This window comes from Crinia signifera, chromosome 5 (assembly GCF_055691185.1).
Source record: "Crinia signifera chromosome 5, ASM5569118v1, whole genome shotgun sequence".
Lineage (NCBI taxonomy): Eukaryota > Metazoa > Chordata > Amphibia > Anura > Myobatrachidae > Crinia > Crinia signifera.
In genome coordinates this window covers 62732984-62749580 of record NC_139221.1, presented here as the reverse complement: position 1 = coordinate 62749580, position 16597 = coordinate 62732984, and positions in this window count along the sequence as shown.

The following is a 16597-nucleotide window of genomic DNA, read 5'->3' as shown; positions in this document are numbered from 1 at the left end:
TACAGATGTCCCCAGTAGTGCCAGTTACATATCATGTCCTCAGTAGTTCTGTTACAGATGTACCCAGTAGTGGCAGTTACATATCATGTCCTCAGTAGTCCTGTTACAGATGTCCCCAGTAGTGCCAGATACATATCATGTCCTCAGTAGTGCTGTTACAGATGTCCCCAGTAGTGCCAGTTACATATCATGTCCCCAGAAGTGCTGTTACAGATGTCCCCAGTAGTGCCAGTTACATATCATGTCCTCAGTAGTGCTGTTACAGATGTCCCCAGTAGTGCTGTTACATATCATTTCCTCAGTAGTTCTGTTACAGATGTCCCCAGTAGTGGCAGTTACATATCATGTCCTCAGTAGTCCTGTTACAGATGCCCCCAGTAGTGCCAGATACATATCATGTCCCCAGTAGTGCCAGTTACATATCATGTCCTCAGTAGTGCTGTTACAGATGTCCCCAGTAGTGCCAGTTACATATCATGTCCTCAGTTAGTGCTGTTACAGATGTCCCCAGTAGTGCTGTTACATATCATGTCCTCAGTAGTTCTGTTACAGATGTCCCCAGTAGTGCCAGTTACATATCATGTCCTCAGTAGTGCTGTTACAGATGTCCCCAGTAGTGCCAGTTACATATCATGTCCTCAGTAGTTCTGTTACAGATGTCCCCAGTAGTGGCAGTTACATATCATGTCCTCAGTAGTGCTGTTACAGATGTCCCCAGTAGTGCCAGTTACATATCATGTCCTCAGTAGTGCTGTTACAGATGTCCCCAGTAGTGCTGTTACATATCATGTCCTCAGTAGTTCTGTTGCAGATGTCCCCAGTAGTGCCAGTTACATATCATTTCCTCAGTAGTTCTGTTACAGATGTCCCCAGTAGTGCCAGTTACATATCATGTCCCCAGTAGTGCTGTTACAGATGTCCCCAGTAGTGGCAGTTACATATCATGTCCTCAGTAGTGCTGTTACAGATGTCCCCAGTAGTGGCAGTCACATATCATGTCCTCAGTAGTGCTGTTACAGATGTTCCCAGTAGTGGCAGTTACATATCATGTCCTCAGTAGTGCTGTTACAGATGTCCCCAGTAGTGGCAGTTACATATCATGTCCTCAGTAGTGCTGTTACATATGTCCCCAGTAGTGGCAGTTACATATCATGTCCTCAGTAGTGCTGTTACAGATGTCCCCAGTAGTGGCAGTCACATATCATGTCCTCAGTAGTCCTGTTAGAGATGTCCCCAGTAGTGCCAGATACATATCATGTCCTCAGTAGTGCTGTTACAGATGTCCCCAGTAGTGCCAGTTACATATCATGTCCCCAGTAGTGCTGTTACAGATGTCCCCAGTAGTGGCAGTTACATATCATGTCCTCAGTAGTTCTGTTACAGATGTCCCCAGTAGTGGCAGTCACATATCATGTCCTCAGTAGTGCTGTTACAGATGTTCCCAGTAGTGGCAGTTACATATCATGTCCTCAGTAGTGCTGTTACAGATGTCCCCAGTAGTGGCAGTTACATATCATGTCCTCAGTAGTGCTGTTACAGATGTCCCCAGTAGTGGCAGTTACATATCATGTAGTAGTTACAGATGTCACCAATAGTATTTTTAGCAAGAATTTGTTTTTCACTTTCTGAAATGTATGGTTTTCGGAATAATTTGGATAAGGGATACTCAACCTGTATGAGCTTTTGCAATTCCCTAATATGGCTGTAACACACCAAAAATTACTGCCCCAATATTAACTGTGTATAGGTATAATTATTTTACTATTGGTAGGGGATTTTTTTATATATAAAACAACTCCCAGATTCTAGATTAAGCATATAAAATGAACAGGAGCAATCAGAGGTACGATCCCTATGTAATATGCCTTTATTCTAATAGGGGCTACACACATGCCGATATTAAGGCACTTTGTAAGCGACGTTGCTTAGTTTGGCAACGTCTCTTAGAAAATGCCCCTACATCAGTGTGTGTTAATGGGCTATAGCGACAGCAATGCACGTCCCCACGCATCACTGGCCGAGATTGTGCATCAATCTTGCTGATCGCCAGTGTTGTCCCACGGACAACACTGGTGCTGTCAGCACGGTCAGCACACAGCACTGAAAGATCGCACTGTGTGTTGGCTGTCAGCACCGTCTGCTGAGCGACAGCACCGTAGCAGTGCACAACCTAGCATAGTTAGGAAGCCCTACACACATTGCTATGTGTGTAGGGCCCATAACAGTATCACATGGCACTGAGATAGATTTAACCAGCAGCGGCCCAAAGAGATATTTGAGTAATTTAGTAGGAAAAAGAATCCTCAGTTATTGGTCTGCCATAACTGCTGCTGCACATCCGATTTGTCAGATAATCAAGTGAGCGCAATTCCACCTATTGGGAGTAAGAGGGCATCTGCTATTCATAGTGCATGTGACACCATTAATAGCAATTAAGGTATTCACATAAAGAGTCCCAAAAGAGAATGCCCTGAAAGGAGATTATCGGTGTAGATAGAGGTGGTCTGTCTACCCAGTGCTGGACACTGCTTTTCCCTATATGCCATATGGTATTGGTAGGGAATTAGCGGCCCAGAGTGGGGGAAGCTTTGCAGTGGTGTGCAGCTTTAAGCTGCGGGGAGTCACTCTCTCCATGCAGTATTGGGGTGTCCAATCCAGTGCAATTGATGGTTACGCTGCTGTGTGCAGCAGCAGTGTCAATCAATTTAGACGGCCATTTCACATAGAGATTCGTCGGTTAATTGGACATCATTTGGCTGCCATTGATGACACATCCTCACATTACGGCCTTCCGGACACTTCACACTTCCACGTGTTTTCCGACTGTGCCGTTTTTTCAACTAGCCAAAAAATCGACATTTTGATTCAATAGCTCGAAACAAAATTCGACCTAAAAATGGCTAAAGGTGCATTTTTTGACTAGTCAAAAAAAGGCAATTAATTGAATACACCCTTGGTATGACTATGTGTAATTATGTTGGAAACATCAGCTTACCTAGTTGCCAGAAAGAAACATACAAAATATTAGCTATCCATAAATCTAACAATTTGTGTATTGATAATACACTGGATGTGTAGTGCACATGCATGTGGCCCTGGCTCCAGAAGAGAGCCCACACGCCTCATCCTACACCCATGTTAAAGAACTTGCCCCTCTGGAGTCATATTGCAGCAGAAATCAGTAATAAACATTTTTCAGGTGATTTGCGCTTGCTAGTCTCTGGCAGAGTCTATGCCAGAGTCTACTGCACCATGGAAAGGAGGAGCCAGCATGTTGTCTGCGCACAGTCCCTCTCCTCTCTTAAACTGACTCTGAAGCCAACCAATGGCATCAACCCCAGAAAGAATCGGTTCTGATTTTACAAGATTCTGCAAAAGGAGCAGATTCAGTAGCTACAGTAAAAAAAAAAAACCTTGCCAACGCTAATGACTAATCCATGAATGGATTGGGAAGTCCCTATTTAGCTTAACCCAGCCAACTCCAACAGAGTAGGAATCCATTACACAGTATTGGAAAGGGAAAGTGTTGCTCTTTAGCTGTCTATTGTCAGATAGTATTGATTAGGCCTTAGCAGTACCAATTCAATAGAATAAGTATAGTGCCTATAGTTCAGTCGAATGTTTTTTTTTTTTTTTATGTCAAGTATTGCCCAATGCTGTACTTCAGAATCTAGGAGATTAGCCAATCTTCACGGTTGCCTTCAAACAATAAAACAAACTATTTGACTTCTTTATATTTTTATGTTATTCGTTACTTTACAGCAGTACCTCGTAGACACAGTCATTTCAAGCAAGACATTCTAATTAATGTTTGCAAATCAATATTACACTGCAAACTTGACCTTCATCCAAGGAGATCTTTTTTGTTTTCACATCTTTACTAAAAGAACCAATTTAGCATACAGCCGTACCCAGAGGCTTTGTACTTCTCCAAGTTATGTTCTATTATAAGCCGTTTCACAAAAACACTAATAGAATCATGTCAGACCATTGAAAGTAATGCCATGCTAATATTTTACTAGATATATTCAGTTTTAATATTTAAAAATATATATCCAGGGACAACGATACCTTTGTTCTAACAGCGTGTATTCTACATTATTAATAGTTTAATGAACTTTGCCATTTTAAAGTCTCTAATGAGAACTTGCATAACATTGCCTGAAAAAATGAACAACAGAGACGCGTTCCCTCCCACAGAGACAGATTTCCTGCCACAATGAATAAAGTCCGTCACTAATTGGTCTTTCCACATTCTAACTTTGCTATTAAAACTTTTTTCGCCGTCTTATTTTATTAATCATTTTATCTTTTAATCACTTTTCTTAGTTATCTTTAAACAGCCTTTAAGGGGCATACACATGTAGAGATGTGTGCTAAGCAATTTTGCTTAGCTATTTAGGGTAGGTGATTTCCTGGTGTCCAGATCTCCCACGGGGAGCACATACACATGCAGAGATTTGTGCTAAGCGATTTTGCTAAGCAATTTTGCTATCCAATTTTGCTTAAGCAAAAAAAGGCCAGGTAGTGGTTCAAAATGAGAGATTGCGATCGGTATCTCTCATTCTGTACACACAGAGATTTGCAGTCATTTGCTAAGCAATTTGATTAGATTTTGACTGCATACACTGACTTAGCAGGAGATAATTAATCTCTCGGAGCATACACACAGAGAGATCTGTGCTTACTTTCTAAGCAATCTAGTCAGATTGTTTAGAAAATAGCACACAATCGCTCCGTGTGTATGCCCCTTTAAGATATCAGAAGTCCGTTGTGATTTCAACACAATCTTTCTTTTTGTCTGTCAAGAGAAAGTTTGCGCTCGTCATGTATAAACGCGCAGTGGCATCAACTGCTCAGCTATTTGCCCAAACATACTGTACGAAACTGCATTTGTGAGTGCAGGGAAAAATAAATATATGAAATAATGACCTATTGAATGGTTATTTGTTAGACAATGGGAAATAAATGAATATATAGCTTGCAGAATGCTCATCTTTTTTCCATTCTGCCAGAATGATAGTCGACATTTTTCTAACATTATGACAACCTTTAAAGACTACTGCGACTCTTTAAACACTCGCCCATTAGGGTGATGGAGTGAATATTTTTAGAAACTGTAATCACGTAAAAAGAGTTTGAGCTCTCAGTCATTACTCCCCAGCTGCATCTAAAATTAAAATGAGTTCTTCTGATGGTTAATTCTTCAAGGGCCTGTTCTCATTTTGTATATTTCTGGAATATGGAGAGGAATGAAGGAAAATTGAACATTAAGAATTCACAGTAAATCAACTTATGCTCTGCTATAGGGTCATTACCAACGATTTATGGGAAGAATACTGTTTGGCCTTTGCAGGGTAACACATTTTTGCATTATGTGTAAGGATAACGGTATAACATGCAGTGCGGACAGTTCAGCAATCTGCTCTACTACTTTATACCCATCAGTCAGTATATGCCACCCAATGCCCAGAAAGATGCTTTAAACAATAAGGTGGAATATAAAATCCATCAATTCTTTACCAGAATAGTAGTTTCCTTATAATCTTTTGATGGATGAATGATGAACAGCTATTTGCATTTAGCCTCTAGACAGACACAGGAGATGATCGAATTACATCCGAGCTACCAGCCGCAGCTTGCTCTGCGCATACAAGTGCCAATACACTGACTGATTTCTGCTTGTATCTCCATAGGCTGCAAGCAGAAGTTAGCAACGGTAATTGCAAAGGTGCCCGGAAGATGCAATTGATTAAAGCCTCACCACTTGCTGAAATGGAACTTAGGGGGTCATACCTGCTCCCTAGGCTACTTATATTCGCTGTCTAGCTGACGGGTAAATGCTGCCCCGCCGAGCGCACATCCACACCGCCGACCAAATCCCCACAGCACGCTTACATATCCGCTTGCATGTTCCCACACAGAGGAAATGTCATTTGATGGTTACCATTGAATGATGTTTTCTCTCTTTGCACATAAAACTAAGCCTGGACTTACTTTTCTGCTAGCCATTCCTCTGCGAATTGGGGGCGGGCTCTGATGTCATGTGACGTCATCCACCCGCCCCGTGCAGGCAGGGGTCCGTCCAGCGCTTCTTTGGGCACGCCCAATGTTTTTGAGGGCACGCCCATGAAATGCTGGGTAGACATGGGGCATGCTTGTCACTCAATTTGCGAATGCCCCAGCAAGTGAAAAAACTCGCTGAATGCATTTGCACATGTGCATGAGCACACCGCCACCATCGGAGACAGGGCCGAATACGAACCTGTTTGAACTGATCTGACTCGGCCCTTAGTTTTAACTTCCTCAGTTTGCTCTCAGCTATCTAGCTATCCTATGGAGATACTTACCCACATGACCACCACTAAAATTGTTTCTGAGCACAGCACCAGAGGAGAGAAGGTATTGGTTAAGTTTTAGACTGGTCATAGGCATGGATGTAACGGGAGATGAGTTCAACAACTGTGGAAAAAAAAATATTTTCTCCGGAATTTGACCAATGTAATGGCATGTATCTTTAATACTCCGAATGCAAATCAGAACCAACTTCTCATTTTATTTGTAGACCAGGAAGCGTTGGACTTTTACAGACCAACCGGTATGCACTGTATAGTATAACAGTTGCAAGCTTGTACAGTATGTAATAGGAGCTGAGTTAGTAAGTCTCAAACTCTATGATAATGACGAGTTGTATGTTTAACATGGGTGAAACATCTGACTGCAAAATGTGTGAATTTTGTAGGAAAAATTTGGACATTTTACAAAATCGGAAAAAACTCAGCTCCTGTTACATCCCGGCCATAGTCTTTGTTGGCATATGAATGTTTCCCTGTTGTGCCATCATTAAAACTGTACATACAGTAGCAGGGCTTCTAAAACTACAGTTATCCATTGATTCCATTGACAAAGGTAAAATAAGTTACTGGACTTGATAGTAAAAGCTCCATTCACATTGGTGGTCTTCTTTACATAACTCTATACATGTTCATACTGTAGACAAAACTTCATTTCAACTGCTAAAAGCAAGAGTCCTTAAGCTATATTAAGTTAGCTATATTGGCAGTGCTGCTGGTCAAATTATATAATGCATACACACTGAACAATATTGCATACCACTATCGTTAATTGGCATTACTGGGACCGTGGGTTGGCATGTAGTCAGTGACGGTATAGTCAGATTGAGCTGCATGCACATTGTTAACAACATTGAACATACTGTACTAGACATTATTTTTAAAATATATCTCAGAAGGGCCCTTCTCTCTTCAAGGGGAATGAGACCACTTGGTCAAAGAAAAATAGGAAAGAGAAAATCAACTTCAGTTAAAGGGGGGAGATATACTGTATTAAAGTTTGGAGAATGAATAAGCACCAACCAATTAGCTCTTACCTATCCGTTTTGAAACACAACCTGTGAAATGACAGAAGTTGATTGGTTAGTACTTTATCTCTCTCCACAAGCTTTTGATAAATCTCTCCTGTGACAGGACGCCTGTCCTAGGCTCTGGCTGCGTCCTCCGGGTCCACAGATGGCGTTTTCTGGTCTCACGGAACCTGGCCAATAGGGATTCCCTGTAACCATCAGTAACTGCCCGTTACTGACTCCACTCACTACGCAGTGGGTGGGGATATCGCTGCAACCACCAGACTCCTACCATGTGGCATCTGGAACCACGGATACCTCCTCAGGCCCAAACGCTGGCACATTAGTACTACCTGCTATGGGGTATGCATCAACACGCTGCTGACACACCCCTGACTGGTATCGGTTGGTTCCCCACTGGTCACGGACCAGGCCTCTGCTTCGGTAGCTGGCAGAGTGGAGCTTGGAGACGCTGGGTGCTTTACCCAGTACAGCTGGAGAACGGGACTACGTTTTAGCGTATTCCTATTGGTCGCAAGATGAAAACGGTCGTCTTGAGGCAAAGGATGTTTTATTGCTCAATTATAAGCACTGATCTATTAACATTCTTGACAGTTTTTCTGGTTATGTGTTGTATTTGGTTTCAGTGAAACACAGTATTGTAGTTATACAAGAAAACAATTTCAGTTTGATGTTTGCTGGACATGGGGGTTAATTCATACCTGATCACATGGCCACGAATTCGCAACGGCCAGCGCTCAGGTAGACGCTGCCCGCTAGAGTGAAATCCCGCCTTGTGAATAAATTTGCTGTACAAATGGATGTGTACAGCTACAAATCTGTTTGTAGCCATGCAAACATGTTCAAAACCCATGGTAACAGGCTGACCCTGAATTGATTGTTACACTGAGCACAAGTAATTGCAGGTTCAGGGTAGCCAGAGACTTACTCGGCAGTGCAATGGAAAAAGGCATATCCGGCCTGGAGCTGACATCACACACCCTCCCCTAAAACGGTCAGGCACGGCTAGCACATTCCGGGCACTCCCAGTATTTTCCTAGGCACGCCTGCGTTTTTCTTAGCAGTCCCACTAAACGACCAGTTTCCAACCCCAGACTCCTACTTCCTGTCCATAACCTTGCAAACAGCTAGCGAATAGGAAAATGAGCATGATTTCATCGCAGTACAGCCTCACGCATCGATAATAGGCCGCTGTGCAAATTTGTGGCCCTACGATCAGGTCTGAATTACAACCCCATGGTACCTGTTTCATTCTGATTATGTTAGATTATGTTAATTTATGCAGAATGGCAATGCCTTTTATTGCATATGGTTATTTTCCTCTGCCAACCACCCATTGAATCATAATTGCTCGGTTTTCTTTCTGATGGTAGAGTCATGAATTCAGAGCATCATACCTGGGACATTCACTCCCTGGAACATTGGCAACCGTGGAAATGGCCTTTTAAATCTTTGTAGATTGATGACCAGGAACAGCTTTGTCTCTGAGATCATTGAAGATGCTTTTGTGTTGGAGAATAGCTCTTCATTTATTTTCCTGTAGACGATGTCACTATTGCTGTATTTCAGTGAAATAAATTCTGTGAAATGTAGGGGGCTTAGGCCTGTGAAAGTCTTTTACTGAAAGAAAGCAATATTTACATCCATTCTCGCTTAGTGTATGATAGGAAGAGTTTGGCACCTTCATTTCTGAGTATTAAATGTTTTAAAATTTAACTACAAAAAGTCTGAAGTTCCCTTCACAGCTTAAATGACTTTTATGAGTTTTCATTGGTCTGTTCTTAGGAGGGGTACACACTTACTGACACAGACACAAAAGTGCATTGAAGTCACTGCTCTACCAGTGTGCATTGCAGTCCCACGTTGAAACTCCACTGGGACTTCCTGTACAGGATAGTATCCAAAAAGAATGTTTGTTTGAATTTTAGCGCAACCCCCTTAAAAAGATGTTAATACACAATAAATATATATAATGGATTTATTGTGACAGAATATTTGACAAATGAAAACAGTAATGAAATATAAAAACAACAAATATTCACAGAATTTCCACTGGTGTAATTCAGTGTTTCTTGGGTACCACCAAGCACAATAGATATGAAGACTTTATCTCACCATGGAATGGAGTTGCGGTGGGCTATCCTTCCATATGAAGGTCTGCGGCCACACCGCAGATGGCTTGCTATAGGAGAGTCCTCAAATAAAGTGCAAGTGCGTCCTGAAAGTGTCCGGTGGTCTGAAAGTGCAAAGTGAAAGTGCACTGTGATCGGCAGTTTGTATCCAATAAGCTGCTACAGGATAGTGTAACATTTAATGAATAATCCTACCCACCTTATGACAGGAATAATGGTTGAACCTATTGTGTATCATGTGATCATCCGGTCTGCCATAATACACCAATACAGTATATCTGCAGAGTTATGTGAATGTTCATCGATATATAATTTGTACACACTCGCCGAACAGTAAACAATATATTGTCTGTTCACTGTGTTGGGTGTGGTATGCCCGCCCGACTGTTGGGATTTAGATGGTCAGTATACAAACCAATGGTACTCCGAAAGGGGGAGAGCACAAAGAAGCCCCTTGCGGGCTTGGTGGCTCGCTGCGCTTGCTTCTCATTCTATGTGGTCGTGCACCCCTACAAGGAAGAATTGCCCCATGGCGTATGTATGCACATGGGGGAGGTGGACAGTTGACATAGCCGTATGCCAGCTGCCCGCCCATATCCCTGCTTTCGCACGGAGAAATGTCTGAGTGGTCTGGAGCACTCAGAGCTGTCTAAGCGCTTGGTCCATCATTCGATGGTCGGCGACCATTGGAGTATGGGGGTGGTTCCCACAGATGGGGGAGTTGTTCACATGAAACAACCACTCGCGGTCCATTCCCTCGGCGTCTTACCGCATTCGGATGGTGTGAGCGATCCATACGGTAGGCGGGGCTAAGAACACTCGGTGGCCATCCAAAAATACGCATCCGTCCGAGTTAAATAGAATAAGGGCATATGTGTTGTACAGTATATTTTACATATATGATACAGTGGCTGCATTAGTATTCTGTGTTAGGTTTAATATTATTAAAACTGAATAAAGACCCAAAGTCTCTAGTTTCAGAATAGAGCAGAGCAACTTTCAATGTAATCCTGTACAAGTAATCCAGGCCATGTGCCCAGTTGTCAGAAAGTTTGCAAAAACTGATACCTTAATGATGTCCACTTACTTTGATGAGTCAAGAGTTCATCTTTTGCAGAAATGCCTGGAGGACCACAGGTCTGCATAATGCATAATAGAACCTAACAAAATTAAAAGTTCTATTATTTAGCCTAGGAGTCATTACCATCCCCCCAAGCTGCAGCATGAATGACATTCTGTCACCATTTGGAGGGGAATGAGACTACAAAATCAGAACTGGGTCGCTTCCATTTTGAGGGCATGCCAAGGTCAGGATTTGCAAATTTCCTGGCACAGGTAGAGGAGTTCCGGCGATCATACTGAACAAGCTTATTAAATGTACTATTATTTTATTTTATTTTTGAGATTGCATTTTCGGCCATAAAATGCATCTCGGTTATTTACAAAACTCAAAACATGGCATAGTTAGCTACAATCTAAATACAAATTATGGCAGAACACACATGCACAAATCAATGCTTCATCATCAAAACTCAGCAGGACTTTCCATAGGCAGCACTGCAGCACTACAACAAGAAAATGTTGCCAAGATTTGTTTCTGCAAACACTACTGTAAATTTATTAAAAATGCACTTTTCAAATAGAACACAATACGGGCAGTGTGTTTGAAGAAGAATGCATGGATCAGTCAGATCTGTCCAGCGTTTCTTGGTGTAAAAGTAAAAGAAAGGGTTACATATTAAAAAAATAATCTGCATGTGGTTCCCCCCCCCCCTAGGCATAACCAGCCCTGGTCTCTTTGAGTCAGTTATGGTTCTAAAAATACAGGGGAAATATTTTGTAGGGTCATACTGTATTTAAAGAACCAGCACCAGGCCCTTGGATTGGTCTTTAATCCAAAATGTCAGGGGGAAAAGGACATGGGGGTCTCCTGTATTTTAAAAACCAGTGTCAGGCTCAACTAGCATGAGGGGATTAATTCCACAGTTGGTGGACACATTTATATTGGCCCCGCCAGCTGTAGCATTATGTGGCACCTGTCGTCCTCCACTCCATTTCCATTCACGGTAAAGCCAGACCTCATCAAGATCCTTGGTGTCTGGTTCGGAGGAGATGGAGCGGCCCTGAAGTGCTGGGATGAAAGACTTGCTACTATGCGCCAGAAACTTGGATTGTGGAGTCTCAGAGACCTTACCATCGAAGGGAAAACCATTGTGCTGCGGAATGAGATTCTTCCTGTTCTTCAGTACACCGCCCAGGCCTGGCCACCTCTGGCCACGATCTGCAAGGCCATCACACGGGCCGTTTTCTACTTCATCTGGGGCTCCAAAATGGACAGAGTCAAGCGGATTGTTATGTACAAAGATCCCCTCAAAGGTGGCAAAGGCATTCCAGACATTCCAACTATGCTGAGAGCCTTCTTTGCATGTAACTGTATCCGCAGAACTTTGATTGACAATTGCGCCGGCTCTGCGGGGAACTCCATGTCCCGCTTCTTCCTCCTACCAATGTGGAGGACCCTTAAATGGGACAAGTGGGACAGCTCCATCCCTTACAACTGGACTACTCCATGGTTCTACCTGGATGTGTCCAAGTTTGTGAGGGAGCACCAACTGGAGGGATTGAAACCCGACTTGTGGAAACCTAAAACGGTCCACAAGCTCATCAGAGCCAAAGACGTCATGGAACCGATTTCAGGGCTCCCTTCAGCAACTGCCAAGTTTGTCTGGGAGTATGTGGCCTCCAAAAGGCTCACAAATAGACACAAAGACATGTCATGGATGGCCATTCAGGGCGGCTTGCCTCACCGGTCATTCATGCACTCCCGAAACTTGTGTAGGTATAGACATTGTCCCTGGTGCTTTGTGCATGAAGAAACCTCCATGCACATCTTCTGGGACTGCACCTACGCACAGTTGTTGGATGCCCTAGAGACTGAATTCAAGGACTCCGTGCCGAGGAACTGTCTTTCATACCTTTCGGTATTGTATGGACTATTCCCAGGCACCCACACGTATGGGGCGACCCAGGAAGCCTGGCGCCTTATAAACTGTGTTAAGGACGCTTTGTGGTTTGCCAGAAATCGTCTCATATTGCGGAGGGAGAGAATGTCCGTTCAGGACTGCCGCAGGCTGGTTCACAGCCTGCTCAGAGACTATTCCATTCGGGATAGCCCTGAGGAAGATGAGGACTACAACCCCTTTTCTTCTGGTCCTTTCCCCTTGTTTGGACTGCTTTATAAGACTTTGGGACCGTGGCCCCTTCCCCCTCACTTCACAATGTCTGTTGTTTTGTTGATGTATTTCTATTTATTGCCCTCCCCTTATATGTGTCTGTCTGGTCAATAAAGCTTCGGGCATGTGATTCCTCCTCCCTCACTCCCTACCCTCCACACCCATAGTCTTGTATACTGTTGTGTACATGTTACCGTTAGAATGCATAGTGCATAGTATAGTCTATAGTGTGAGTTTATCTTGTACTGTATTTTATAATATGTACTATACTGTATGCATGTGTACTGTGTTTTGGCTGTGCTGCGACACGGTATATGTGTGATATTTGTTATCGTCTGTTTTTTGCATTCTTTATGTACAATAAAGACCTGCTTTTTCAATCAAAAATTATCCCCCCCTCCCTAAAAAAAAATAATGCTGATACTTTGAAAAACACAATATCAGGAATCGCGGTGTGCGGTTGCATCTACTGTCATGTCCTTGAACAATTGTTCTGTTCCCTGTGTGTTTGTCTCCAGTGTCAGAGTTCCTAGACTCCAGCATTTGAGTTGCATCCAGCAATCACCAGCAGAGGTCACCACTGGCTCCCAGGCCAGCTACCCACTACTGGCTCCCAGGCCAGCTACCTACTATTGGCTCCCAGGCCAAGTACCCCCTATTGTGCCAAGTCAGTGACTAATACCATCAGTGTCCTGACAGGCAATATCATCTCCGGCTCCCAAGCCATCGACAACCATTCCCGGCTCCCAGGCCATCATTGCTTATCCCCGGCTCCAAGGCCATCGACAACTATCACTGGCTCCCAGGCCGTCAATACTATCTCCAGCTCCCAGGCCATAGACAATTATCACCAGCTCCCAGGCCATCGACACTTACCTCCAGCTCCCAAGCTGTCAGCAACCATCTCTGTCTTCCAGGCCATTGCCTCCCATCCTCACCAGCTTCAAGGCCAATGACTATTGACACCCCCAGTCCATAGACTGACACCCAATGAACTTTTAGTCTAAGTCTTTCTCAAGATCTCCAGTATACACTTCCCAGCGTCCTCCATCACCAGTTAGCTAAGTTCCAGAGGACCAGGGAAGGGGGCCGTGACCTGCTCATCAGGTGCAGCTAAGTCCAAAGCTCTTTGCGGGGCTCCCTGTCCCTCTCTTACTTCTATACACATATACTGTACATAGACATACCTCCCAACATTCTAAATTCCAGACTGGACTCCCACATGGCCCTGCCACACGTGTTCCCAAAAAGAGAGTGTGGCCCCAGGAAAAGGGAGCATTGCTTTGTGGGAAAGATTGTGATCACTAGACCATGCCCCCAATTTTGTCACTGTGGCGAATGGCTAGTGCTCTGTTAACTGCTGGTCATGCCCCCTTTTCCTTAGTAAATCAACACTGTGTGCATGCGCAAAGCGTCTATTCACCTCTGCCCTGATAAGCAGAGTAGTGAGTGGCAGGGGGGCTCCCAACTGCCCCCTAAACACTGGACACTGCCTGCCACAGGTGGTACATGGGACAGCCACATAATATTGCAACTATCCTGGGAAAATTGGAACAGTTGGGAGTTATACATAGATAATTTCAAGAACAATCATTTTACTTGTTTCAGATACACTATTTATTGTATAAATATATCAACAATGATTTGGCAGATATGATATTATCAACACTACTCTTTCGGCTGCAGCTGTATCAGAGCAGGATCACAGATGGGCGGCGTGGCTATTTCAATACTCAAGAAGGGACAGTGGACGCTTTCTGTGGGTGACCCAGGGGCACAGGGATCACCAGGCATCACTCCAGTGGGTGCACCGATGAAGTGCACCTCCAATGTGACAGTGCCCTCTGCACCATTCACCCTCCTGTACATGGTCCTGCACGTGCAGCGGCCGGCACACAAACACACAGAGCCGATACGTAAGGTGAGAACTCGCCCCCACTGGCTGCCACTGTATCAGATGGATCAGGTCTACGGCGTGGCTATTTCAATCTCAAGGCTTCAATCAAGCTCACTGCCAGCACCTGATTGGCTGACGAACCGCAAGCCAAACGAAGAGCTCGTGGTTCGGCAGCCAATCAGGTGCCGGCAGCGAGCTCCGATTGAAGCCTTGAGATTTGAAATAGCTGCACCGCGGACCTGATCTGATTTGGCAGCCAGCGGGTGTGAGTTGTAATCTTGTGCTCTGTGTGTTTGTGTGCCACTGCTCCACATGCAGTAACGTGTACAGGAGGGGGGAATGGTGCAGCCAGCGCTGTTATGGTGGAGGTGGAGGAGCAGTTCATCGGGGCGCTGCCTGGGTCACCCGCACAAAGCGCCACTGTCCCTCCTGGAGAGGGTCAGATTCTAAGGTATGCAGTGTGTTTGTACCACAGTCTATATAAGTTCTGTATATGGGTGTTCTGGGGGACTCAGTGGGGCTGTGTGTATATGGGTGTTCTGGGGGACTCAGTGGTGCAATGTTATGTGTGTATCAATGTGCTAGGGGGACTCAGTGATTCAGTGCTGTGTGTGTATCAGTGTGCTGGGGGGGGCTCAGTGGTGTAGTGCTATGTGTGTATTAGTGTGCTGTAGGGGGCTCAGTGGTGCAATGCTGTGTGTGTAACATTGTAAATATTTGGTGCACACAGTCCCTGTTTTTAGTTTGTCTGGCACCTGGCTCCTACACTTTCATCCCGACTCCTAGATTTAAAATTTTTTTGTTGAGCCCTGATGTAATCCAACATAAGTTTCATGTGTGTAGAGCGGTGCAGTTATCCACCAGCCTATGCCATGCATGATGTGTATGTAGAGAGTGCTCCCATTCCGAGGTAGCCATAGCGCCATTGGAGAAACATGAGTCGCTACAGTGTCTCAGACACTCCCAGTGTGGATTAGTTTGAAGGTATTGTATTCAGCCCACCCCAACCCTTCCCCCTTCCTTTGGAGATTTTTCACAGAGAATGCAATTGAAGAGGCTGATACAGTTGATCTGGCTTGTGAAAGGCGCTATACAGACACCATGCATAATGCATAGTACTATATGCTCTAGTACGGTATGCTCTATGATTGTCACAAAAATACTTTTATTATTTAACTGATTTTTTATGTTTGTCTAGTTTTATTATACATAACTTTCATAAATATTTCAATTTAAAAAATGACACGGTAATCGAACATGGGTTTCCAGCGTGTAGAGCGGCGCAGTAACCCACCAGCCTACGCCACTTGGTGATGTGTATGTAGATAGTGCTCCCATTCAGAGGCATCCGTAGCGCCATCGGAGAAACATGAGTCCCTACTGCATCTCAGACACTGCCATTGTGGATTAGTGTCGAAGGTACTGTATTCAGCCCACCCCACTCTTAGTGAATGGCGTGGTTCCATCTGTATATCAAACCGCTGCTAGATTGGTGGAGCAGTAGCCACCCAGCAGTGGCAATATGTATTGCATGTAAATTGTATGGCATGCATCCATGTGCCACGGCGCACTGGAGTGCAGAGGAAAATTGGATCACCAAAACCTTTGCCATGGCAAAGTGTTGGAAAGAATGAGAGCAGATCCATCTGTAATTACACCATCACAGAGAACACGGTGGAACAGTGTTTTCAGCCACACAAATTGGATGTCTAAACTAAAGATTTGAAATAAACTTTTTATTTTTTATTTCATTTACTTGCATCACAATACAACACAGCAACTGCTTTGGTTGTCATTTGTACCACACTGCAATCAATGTCACTACTAAAGGATACTAAAAGAGCTTAAAGGGGAGCTGGTAAAACCAATAACAGAATTATTCAACCAGTCACTAGCTACTGGAGTCATCCCAGAGGACTGGAAAACAACTATTGTAGTCCCACTGCACAAA